The sequence below is a fragment of the Cherax quadricarinatus genome, chromosome 84, assembly GCF_038502225.1.
Source record: "Cherax quadricarinatus isolate ZL_2023a chromosome 84, ASM3850222v1, whole genome shotgun sequence".
Taxonomy (NCBI): domain Eukaryota; kingdom Metazoa; phylum Arthropoda; class Malacostraca; order Decapoda; family Parastacidae; genus Cherax; species Cherax quadricarinatus.
The window spans coordinates 3742729-3755244 of NC_091375.1; positions in this window are offsets into that span (position 1 = coordinate 3742729).

The following is a 12516-nucleotide window of genomic DNA, read 5'->3' on the forward strand; positions in this document are numbered from 1 at the left end:
GCACACTAACAGCACCTTTCAAGGCAGGTGAAATTGCCGACCTAGAAAATGTACAGAGAACTTTCACGGCGCGCATAACGGAGATAAAACACCTCAATTATTGGGAGCGCTTGAGGTTCCTAAACCTGTATTCCCTGGAACGCAGGAGGGAGAGATACATGATTATATACACCTGGAAAATCCTAGAGGGACTAGTACCGAACTTGCACACGAAAATCACTCACTACGAAAGCAAAAGACTTGGCAGACGATGCACCATCCCCCCAATGAAAAGCAGGGGTGTCACTAGCACGTTAAGAGACCATACAATAAGTGTCAGGGGCCCGAGACTGTTCAACTGCCTCCCAGCACACATAAGGGGGATTACCAACAGACCCCTGGCAGTCTTCAAGCTGGCACTGGACAAGCACCTAAAGTCAGTTCCTGATCAGCCGGGCTGTGGCTCGTACGTTGGTTTGCGTGCAGCCAGCAGCAACAGCCTGGTTGATCAGGCTCTGATCCACCAGGAGGCCTGGTCACAGACCGGGCCGCGGGGGCGTTGACCCCCGGAACTCTCTCCAGGTAAACTCCTGGTTGAACCAGGGTCCACCAGGTGAGAACCAGAGTCCACCAGGTGAGAACCAGGGTTCACCGGGTGAAAACCAGGGTCCACCAGGTGAACCAGGGTCCACCAGATGAGAACCTCATGCCTCTACACCTGTACCATGATGACCCAGAGTCCACCAGATGAACAAAGGTTCATTACATACCTGGAGTTTACCTGAAGAGAGTTCCGGGGGTCAACGCCCCCGCAGCCCGGTCTGTGACCAGACCTCATGGTAGATCAGAGCCTGATTAACCAGGCTGTTACTGCTGGCTGCACGCAATCCAACGTACGAGACACAGCCCGGCTGGTAAGGTACCGACTTTAGGTGCTTGTCCAGTGCCTGCTTGAAGACAGCCAGGGGTATTTTGGTAATCCCCCTTATGTATGCTGGGAGGCAGTTGAACAGTCTCGGGCCCCTGACACTTATTGTATGGTCTCTTAACGTGCTAGTGACACCCCTGCTTTTCATTGGGGGGATGTTGCATCGTCTGCCGACTCTTTTGCTTTCGTTGTGAGTGATTTTCGTGTGCAAGTTCGGTACTAGTCCCTCTAGGATTTTCCAGGTGTATATAATCATGTATCTCTCTCGCCTGCGTTCCAGGGAGTACAGGTTCAGGAACTTCAAGCCTAATCTATACATCTTACAATATTAGATCAAATATTAACACATCCATCGGGTAGAATAGTTTTCAAACCGAACTCCATCACACAAGATGGGTTTTAAAAAATGTAATGTAATCTGTCAGCCTATACTATCTCTGGGCGTTGAGGATAACGTCAAACAAGCAATAGCTTCAAGAGCTACAGAACATTTAAAAGTTTACTTCTAGCAGCAAGAGAACCTTGTGTGGTGAACAATGAACTACGAGGAGTGCAATAACCTTGTGTGGTGAACAATGAACTACGAGGAGTGCAATAACCTTCTGTGGTGAACAATGAACTACGAGGAGTGCAATAACCTTCTGTGGTGAACAATGAACTACGAGGAGTGCAATAACCTTGTGTGGTGAACAATGAACTACGAGGAGTGCAATAACCTTGTGTGGTGAACAATGAACTACGAGGAGTGCAATAACCTTGTGTGGTGAACAATGAACTACGAGGAGTGCAATAACCTTGTGTGGTGAACAATGAACTACAAGGAGTGCAATAACCTTCTGTGGTGACATAGAACGATTCAGGGCGACTCCCAGGACTTCGAACCTGCTTATTTATTTATTTATTTATTTATTTCCAATTTGAGCACACATACAGAGGTACAAAAAAATACAGATAAGAGCAGCATGCCAAAGCCACTTATACTATGCATAGCATTACGGGCTGGCTTAAAATTAACTTAAGATTAAATAAGCAATGATGAAATCAGTGATAAAACATTAATGTAAACAGATTACTATAAAGCACAAGTGAGTATTACAAAGACAGGTCATGTGGTTGCATTCAGTCATATGAAGGATTCTGTTAGGTAGTGTATTTAAAAAATAATAAAGTTAGATTCGGTTTTAGGTTTAACATTTATGTGATATAATTGTGAGAAACATTTAAGATATACAATTTATAAGGTTCAGTTATTCAGTATTTATTTGGTTTTGGGTGAGTAAGTGATCTTTGAGAAGAGACTTGAATTTATAAACAGGTAGTGTTTCTTTTATATTTACAGGTAATGAATTCCAGATTTTAGGGCCTTTTATGTGCATTGAGTTTTTGCATAGTGTGAGATGGACACAAGGAACATCAAAGAGTGATCTGTGCCTTGTGTTATGGTCATGTGTTCTGTTGAGGTTGGCAAGGAGATGTTTGAGGGGAGGGTTAATATCAGAGTTAAGTGTTCTATGTATGTAATAGGTGCAGTAATAAGTATGGATGTTTTGTATGGTGAGTAGGTTTAGTGTATTGAATATTGGTGGAGTGTGCTGCCTGTAGAGAATTTGTTATCATTCTAACTGCAGCGTTTTGTTGGGTAATTAGTGGTCTGAGATGGTTAATTGTTGTTGAGCCCCATGCACAAATTCCATAGATGAGATAGGGGTAAATAAGAGAGTGATATAGGGCCAGGAGGGCTGACTGTGGAACATAGTACCGTATCTTCGATAGTATGCCTACAGTCTTGGAAATTTTCTTAGAAATTTGTTGTATATGTGTATGAAATTTGAGTCTATTATCAAGGTGGATTCCTAAGAATTTCCCTCTGTTAGTTTTGTGATAGGTGATCCGTTTATCATTATGTTAAGAGGGACATCTGTAGCTCTGTTACCAAACTGAATGAAGTAGGTTTTGTCAACGTTTAGTGTAAGTTTGTTAGTCCTCATCCAGGTAGATATTTTCTGTAATTCGGTATTTACAGTATTGGCTAGCGTGACTGGGCTCGAGTGAGAGAAGACGTATGTAGTATCATCTGCAAATAGTGTGGGTTTGAGTAATTGCGAAGCATTTGGAAGGTCATTTATGTATAGGAGAAAGAGAAGAGGGCCAAGGACACTTCCCTGTGGGACACCAACTGTAATTGGTTGCGCAGAAGAGTTTGCCCCATTTGCGTACACATATTGGCTTCTGTTGCTGAGGTATGACTTGAGGTAGTTGAGGGAGTGCCCTCTTATACCATAGTGTGACAATTTTACATGGAGCAAGTCATGGTCAACTGTATCAAAAGCTTTACGTAAGTCAATGAAGATCCCCAGTGGGACTTCTTTTTTCTCTATTGCAGTGTATATATGTTCTAGCATGTGTATAATAGCATCATTAGTATTTTTATTAGGCCTGAATCCAAATTGGCAGGGGTTGAGTATGTTTTGGGAGATAAGGTAGGAGTAGATTCGTTTATGAATTAATTTTTCGAAGATTTTTGAGAGAGGGTGTAAGTTGGATATTGGCCTATAGTTATTCAACTCTGTTTGGTCTCCTCCTTTGTGGATCGGGGTGACCCTTGCTATTTTGAGTACTGTAGGGAAGGTGGAGGATTCAATGGATTTGTTAAAGAGTGTTGCAATGATTGGTGATAGCACTTGTGACACTTTTTTGTATATAAAGGGTGGTAAGGTATTTAAATCTCCTGCCTTGTTTTTTAGTGCGTTGATAATAAGGGAGACTTCGTATGGGTTAGTCGGAGCTAGGAACAGTGTGTTCGGGTAGTTGCCGGTGAGGTAGTCATTTGGTGGGGTATCTGAGCTTGGGATTTTATTGGCAAGGTTTTGTCCTATAGTGGAGAAGAAATCATTGAGTCTGTTTGCTGTTTCTGTTGGTGGGAGTTGGGGTTCATCTGATTTTGCTAATTTTATTTCGCTATTTCGTGATATCTTTTTTGTTCCCAGAATTTCTGATAGGGTTTTCCAGGTCTTTTTTATATCACCTCGTAAGTTGGATAATCTGTTCTCATAATACAATTTTTTTGCCCTTCTTATCAGGCTGGTTAGGATTGACGAGTAACGTTTTGTTTGGTCTCTGGTTATGTGACCCATTCTGTACTGTTTTTCATATTGGTGTTTTGTATTTATGGATTTGAGAATGCTGGGTGTTAGCCAGGGACTGTTCAGTCTCTTTGCTGTCATCTGTTTAGTTTTTTTAGGGCAGTGCTTGTTATAGAGGTATTGGTTTTTTTTTAGAAAATTATTAATACATTCGTCAATATCTGTATAGGTTTCTAGCTCAGTGTGCCAATCAATGTTTGCTATTGCTGTTGTGAAGTTATTAATGGCTGCCTCATTGTGAAGTCTGAAGGTGACTTTAGTAGTGTCTTGGGGTAGTTTACCAAGAGTTGTTATGAGGAAAGTAGGGTAGTGGTCTGTGGTATTATCTGTAATTATGCCTGATTTTAAAGGGGATATGGTGTTGGTCCAGATGTGGTCAAGTAGGGAAACACTAGTCTCTGTAACTCTTGTACGTTTTGTTACTGTTGGTAGTAACATACAGTTACTCATTGTGTTTGTGAATTCAGTAACGTGTGGGTCCTGGTCTTGCAGGAGATTTATATTGAAGTCACCTGAGAGTAGTAAGTGATCTTTGTTCATGCGTGCATCAGTTATCATACTTCCTAGATTTTGACTAAATTGGCTAATGTTTGACTGTGGAACTCTGTAGATGTTTATCAATGTGAGAGGTTTTTGTAGGTACTTGGATTTGAATTTAGCTATTATATATTCCCCATGTTCATCCCTTGTGCAAGTATTAGTGATACATTCTAGTTGGTCTGAGTAGTATATGGCTGTGCCACCCCCTTGTTGGTCTGGCCTACAGTTGTGTATGGCTGTGTAACCAGGAATGGCATAGACATCTGTACTATCAGGCTTTAGCCAGGTTTCAGTTAGTGTAATGATGGACATATTGGCATGTAAGGAATTTAGTAATGCTATGAGGTCATCGTAATGCTTGCTTAAAGATCTGATATTGTAGTTAAAGATAGTTATGTTGTTGTTGGCACTGAGAAGTGCCTTTGATTGTTCTGCAGTGTAGTAATTACAGTAACTGTTTGATTCATTTAAGTCATTAAATAAGAGGTTGGTATCAGGATCAATGCTTGTAATCATAAGATTTGTAGTGAATCTATAGTTTGAATTAAGTATAAAACAAAGTAAATAGTCTTAAGCTAAAAAATAGCACCTGGATTATTTAACAAATGTAAAATAATGAGCTAAGGGACTAATACAAATAAAGTGATGATCAAATAGTGGAGCTTGGGAATAGGTAATTTTTTAAAGTTAGAATTATAGTATAAAATTATAATATAAAAGGGACTAATATAGGTTGTGGTGAACAATAAAGTGGTAATCAAATAAATGAGCTTTGGAATATAATGGCAAAATTGTGAACTTATTCTACTTTTAGCACCTGAGAATAGCACCTTGATTATTTTAACAATTGTGAATATATAAACTAGGGTAGTTATATAAAGCTAAAATAAAGGAGAAAATATATAAGGGACTAAAATTAAGTAATGGTAAGCAAAGTTAAATGGACAGATGGTAGGAATTATAATATAAACTTATAATATAAAAATACAATTTGATATGGTACTTGCAATTGCACTAGAGTCTGGTATAGGTTGTTGACAAGATCAAGATTATAACTAGATTTAAATTGACAAAATAAAATTCACAATTAAAGTACCAAAAGAATAATAGTAAAAAAATAACAATGGTAATGTCTTGGTTATAATATGATAGTAAGATGGTAGACAGGTACCCAGGTACACAGGTACACAGGTACAAGGGATAATATAAAGGTTGGGGTTGAATATACAAACTTGAAAATTTGGCAACAAAATGTTATGGGAAGTATAAAATAATGTTTAATGTACAAAAGTAAAATTGACTGGTAGTAAATATGGTGTTTAATAAAATTTTAGTAAGTAATAATGATTACAAAAAAGTGAAAAAGTAATGTTTATTTCAATCAATATTGCACTGGTAGTTATACTTGAGGTTATATGGCAGTACAAGGTAGTTAAGAGTAATCTAGGATAGTAAATGTGGTATTAAAACAGGTAAAGGTAATTAGACAAGTAATGGTTATTAAATGTCAAAAATGTTAAGAGTAAATTGAAATTTTAGTAAAAATGATATTTATTAATTTTAGTAAGTAATATCAATTGACAGTATTTAAAAAAATATGAGGTAGTAATATGGACAGAGAAAGTATCAATTCAGCTAATGTTTAAGCGAACAATAGTAAATAAGAAAATCACATAAGGTGACTTATGCTTACTAGTAAAATCACAAAAATGAGGTAGTTGATTATTTAATTACTAAGAGATTGTACAATGAAATTTGAACAATAATGGAGCAAAACGTACACTGCACTACGTAGGCTTTTAGGTAGGACATTGTTCAGTTATTCTCTGTAAGATTAGTATCCCTGAGAAATCGTGATAGATCATTCTCGTTCGTGATTGTGTACAGTTGACCTACATTTGTTTTCCTAACTAGAATTTTCCCATCCCTTGTGAAGCATTGGTGTATTGTGTCATTATTCTCTCGCTTAAGTTTTCTGACTCTATACAGGAGGTTCTGACATTTTTTGGTAAGACACTCGTTTATGTATACCTCTTTCTTTACTTTATTTATAATGGCAGTGGTACTTGTAGATAAAACTCCTACGACACTTCTTTGTGGTTTGATCTTTTTTTTTCTTGTTTTTTTTCGTCAAACCGGCCGTCTCCCACCATGGTAGAGTGATGCATTTAATATTTATTTTGCCAGACCATTTAAACTATCCTCTGAACTGCTGCAATCCCACCCTCCTTCAGAGTGCAGGCACTGTACGTCCCACCTTCAGGACTCAAGTCCGGCTAACTGGTTTCCCTGAATCCCTTATGTTACCTTGTTCATACTCCAACAGCATGTCAAATCCCTAAAACGATGATACTGACCCACAAAATCGTAATGACACTATTGCAAACGAACCATACTACGGGCGAGGGTTAAAACTCGTGGCGAGTTAGCTGTAAAACTCCAGGCCAGCACGTAACCTCGCCACGGGTTCAATTCCACCAGTGGTATGGTTTCTTTGTAATCGTGTCATTATGATTTCGTGAGTCATGATAACAGCATTGAGTGGACTAGAGCTAGAGTTCGTCACAGCCACGGTGGCGGGAGAGTCATCTGTAAAAACTTGCATTTGTGGTCACAGTGGTGCCTGTGCTAACCTCACTATGGTATATAAATATACCTAGTTGGATGAATCTTACTGTAGACAGCTGGAACTTGAACTTACGACCAGAGCTTTGGTAAGAAGGGTAAGGAAGAAGGATGGATAAGGATAGAAATATGGGAAAAGGATGGGAGGGGGAAGAGAGGTAGGATACAAAAGGGAAGTGACACAACCACTATGGTGCAATTTGAAATGTGTATGTGTAATAACAGATAATTACTGTAAGGGGTATAACACTTACCCATCAGAGTCACTGTGAAGGCTTACTCAGCCCTGTAACAACTTCAGACAGTATTACCAAGGCTGGCTCCTCCTCAGGAAAATTAATGAATAGAAAAAGAAATAATAACAGACAAACATAAACACTTTATTATATAGAAAATATAAAATATAAAACACTTAAATATGAAATATTAATCCTACATTAAAGAAAATGAAAAATGAAAAATATAAATGATAACTGAATTCAACACTAATATATGTAGAGGTGTCTGGTGTTGGTGACACTGAGTGTTGAAATCGTAGCCGTTGCCGATGATGATGATGGGGAGGGGGGGTCGCAGGTGTTGGTTACAACCCACTGGCTTGTTCTTCACAGTATAGCCTTGAATATTATATCCCGATGACAGGAAAGCAGGTCCTTTACCGCTGCAATGATGAGGGGTTACGTCCTGCAATTTCATACAGGTGCACAGGTAATTAAATCCAAAATGGGGAAGTCTCAGGACGTTAGTCCATCTCCATCAGTTCTACTCGTTGATTGGCAGGTGACCCTCTCTGTCATCCAAGCTGGAAAGATAGACAGGTTACCCACTGCTTAAGAAATCACTCTCCATGATAAGTACAATACCTAAAAGATGTGGTGATTATTACAACAGTCAACCTAGAGCAAGACTGAAAGGACTAAGTTTATTATTGGTCAAAAGTGAAGCTTTCAACCAATAAATCCACTAGAATACAAGGCAGGCATGTACTTACAGTAGTGCTGGGAGCTGTGAGTCTAGTGATTACTGTTTGGACCGGAGCCCCACACGTCACCTTTCGGGGGGGGGGGAAGAAGGAGGGGAAGGGATAGCGGGAGCTAGACTGACCCTACCTTAATTAACAAGCAGCCGGCAAGCAAACTATCACTTTCGGGGTGGGGAAAAAAAGGCGGGAATAGCAGGAGCTGGACTGACCCTACCTTAACAAGTAGCCGGCAATGAAACTATTGTTACTATATACTCCCTCTCTACTCCTATCTATTGAACTTTTCCCTCACAGTCACACAGATTAGCCAGCTGGACCAGTAGCTTACTGGCCTGGAGTTTTACGACTCATTCGTTACTAGTTCAATCCCCACCCGTGGTATGGCTTCAATGATATTCCTAAGAGCTTATCGTGTGTGCCACCCAAGCTACATAGATGATGATAATAAAATATAAAAAACATAATATTTTGAATAATCTACATTATCTACAGTGGTGTATCTCACAAGCTCATTTCTACTGCCAGAATTTGTTTTATCAAGTTCACACTGTCACCTTAAAGACTTTAGCAAATGTTTAGTATTACCTTATAATGGAAAGTTGAAAGAAACAAGACTTTTGTCTCTGAGTAAACATCAGTGTACCATATAGAAGCATTATTATAATAATAACCAAACACTAAACACAGCATATAGAAACTGTAACACTATTAATAGCTTAGTCAGTTAATAATCCAAATGACAGCGAGTTATGTTTGATAATAGTATCAGTATATTTGAATTCTTCCTCCATAAGCCATGTTTGTCATGAGGCGACTAAAATGCCGGGAGCAAGGGGGTAGTAACCCCTTCTCCTGTATAAATTACTAAATTTAAAAAGGTCACCCTGCCTCGGTGGGATACGGCCGGTGTGTTGAAAAAAAAATCTGTATGAGAAATTGGGAGACGGTTGAACATGCTTTTATATGATCACAAAAAGGATATTAGAACAAGTGTTGTGCTTCGTCATGTACATGATTACGACCATAATGTTTAAGAGGTCATAATGAAGAGGATCTCACAATGGGATCTAAATATACATATCAATTAATCTCATGAGTTTCTGTCCATGTGGGTTATTGAGTATTGACAAGTGTCCTTTACACTTCAGATATTTATTCATAGATAGCTACAGCTGATTATATTAAAAAAAAAGATTTTGTTAAATCGTTTCATATTGTCTCTATTTCATACTTTAATTTATCTGCAGGACAAATTAATAGGTATCTCACTAAGTAACTTGACAATATAATTTTATGAAGTGTTGAAAATATATTCAAATTCCTCATGTTCAAATAACTGGAGTTCAGGAAGAACCGGATTAACATTTTGTAGGTCCCTGGATTATAGGCACTACGAGCCACACTCATATTTTCAAATCGAGAAATAGTTAAAGAAATATTAAATTTATTTTTACAAGGCTATCCACAATTAAAATTCAAACATTTGCTTTATGTAATTTCTTGGAAACAAAATTCTCCAAAACATCAGTAAACTGTAAGTTGGAGGTCCTCCAGCTGGCGGAGGCCCCTGTGCTACAGCCCCTGGAGGCCCTCAAGCTGGGGGAGGTCCCTGTGCTGCAGCCCCTGGAGGTCCTTCAGCTGGCGGAGGTCCCTGTGCTGCAGCCCCTGGAGGTCCTTCAGCTGGCGGAGGTCCCTGTGCTGCAGCCCCTGGAGGTCCTTCAGCTGGCGGAGGCCCCTGTGCTGCAGCCCCTGGAGGTCCTTCAGCTGGCGGAGGCCCCTGTGCTGCAGCCCCTGGAGGTCCTTCAGCTGGCGGAGGCCCCTGTGCTGCAGCCCCTGGACGTTCTTCAGCTGGCGGAGGCCCCTGTGCTGCAGCCCCTGGAGGTCCTCCAGCTGGCGGAGGCCCCTGTGCTGCAGCCCCTGGAGGTCCTCCAGCTGGCGGAGGCCCCTGTGCTGCAGCCCCTGGAGGTCCTCCAGCTGGCGGAGGCCCCTGTGCTGCAGCCCCTGGAGGCCCTCAAGCTGGGGGAGGTCCCTGCCCTGCAGCCCCTGGAGGCCCTCAAGCTGGGGGAGGTCCCTGCCCTGCAGCCCCTGGAGGCCCTCAAGCTGGGGGAGGTCCCTGCCCTGCAGCCCCTGGAGGCCCTCAAGCTGGGGGAGGTCCCTGCCCTGCAGCCCCTGGAGGCCCTCAAGCTGGGGGAGGTCCCTGCCCTGCAGCCCCTGGAGGCCCTCAAGCTGGGGGAGGTCCCTGCCCTGCAGCCCCTGGAGGCCCTCAAGCTGGGGGAGGTCCCTGCCCTGCAGCCCCTGGAGGCCCTCAAGCTGGGGGAGGTCCCTGCCCTGCAGCCCCTGGAGGCCCTCAAGCTGGGGGAGGTCCCTGCCCTGCAGCCCCTGGAGGCCCTCAAGCTGGGGGAGGTCCCTGTGCTGCAGCCCCTGGAGGCCCTCAAGCTGGGGGAGGTCCCTGCCCTGCAGCCCCTGGAGGCCCTCAAGCTGGGGGAGGTCCCTGCCCTGCAGCCCCTGGAGGCCCTCAAGCTGGGGGAGGTCCCTGCCCTGCAGCCCCTGGAGGCCCTCAAGCTGGGGGAGGTCCCTGCCCTGCAGCCCCTGGAGGCCCTCAAGCTGGGGGAGGTCCCTGCCCTGCAGCCCCTGGAGGCCCTCAAGCTGGGGGAGGTCCCTGCCCTGCAGCCCCTGGAGGTCCTTCAGCTGGCGGAGGCCCCTGTGCTGTAGCCCCTGGACGTTCTTCAGCTGGCGGAGGCCCCTGTGCTGCAGCCCCTGGAGGCCCTCAAGCTGGCGGAGGTCCCTGTGCTGCAGCCCCTGGAGGCCCTCAAGCTGGGGGAGGTCCCTGCCCTGCAGCCCCTGGAGGCCCTCAAGCTGGGGGAGGTCCCTGTGCTGCAGCCCCTGGAGGCCCTCAAGCTGGGGGAGGTCCCTGTGCTGCAGCCCCTGGAGGCCCTCAAGCTGGGGGAGGTCCCTGCCCTGCAGCCCCTGGAGGCCCTCAAGCTGGGGGAGGTCCCTGCCCTGCAGCCCCTGGAGGCCCTCAAGCTGGGGGAGGTCCCTGCCCTGCAGCCCCTGGAGGCCCTCAAGCTGGGGGAGGTCCCTGCCCTGCAGCCCATGCCTTTTTACCCATCCATAAACTAGGATTTTCTACATGTACACACTCATTTTAAGCCGGTATCTATTATCAAGGTTCATACTGTACCTCATTGTGATGATTACCTCGTATCTTACTTATTCCACTTCAAGAGGTCATACAACTAATGTATTTCTTTTCTGCAGTATACACGTATTGTAGTTTTCATATAACAAAATATTGTAGGCACAAAAGAAAGCCAATAGCATGCAATGCATTTCGGGCAGAGATATAACGTAATGATACTGACCTGTATGACCCTTACGAGTTTAGTGCTTCACCATGAATATACAACAGTTATACTGTTTTGTTCCTCTTTCAGTAGTGATCTGAGTTTAGATGAACATAATGTACAAATTTAAATGATTTATTATTCTAATCTATTTCTATAATGATTAACAAAATAACTTTTATTATGTGTGTTTCAGGTCATGTTTGAGAAGTTGATGTTAGTGTTGTTGTTGGTGGGGATGGTTGTGGTGGTGACCCAGGCTCAGCACTTCAACCAGGCCCACTACCCCAGACTTCACCCTGGCTGGCACAACCGGTTCTACAACTACCGTCCCGATTTTGGTTTCCGTGGGTGTAGGTTCTGGTGTCGTAGCCCCTACTTCGACCAGTACTACTGCTGCACTAGTTTCCAAGAGTTCGGAGGTGTCTTCTGAAGCTGATGGAGCCAACTATGCCACAACCACCTTACACAAAAATGACCATCATTTGAGAATTCCACTTAATTTTTGCCGAATGTCCTTTCAGATCCATTGACTTTTAAAGTCAACAGTTACTACCTTCCACTTAATTTGTTCTTCTTTTATAATCTGTATTGTCACTGGTAATGGTCAAAATAACTCTTACAGTTAAGCACATTTTCTTCAAAGTCGAACTAAAATAAATTATGCCGAACGCTTATCTTGTATTTGTCCTTGTGTTGCTTTGGAAGGAGTCTTAGCGAAACACAAATTAATGAAGGATTTATTAAAGAGGACCAGCATGAAAAATATCAATGCTAACATCACAGGCCATTGTTGTTCCCCTCACCTTAATATCTCAATATTTCTATAAACCATTTAGCAGCCACTCACACACTGGCCCCACAATCATATTCCATAGTCCCGTAGCTCATTAATTAAGTTCATTCCGGTACAATCACACGCTCTGTGAATGATTACAAATGTCTTACATAATGTGTATAACTTACCTAGGATAA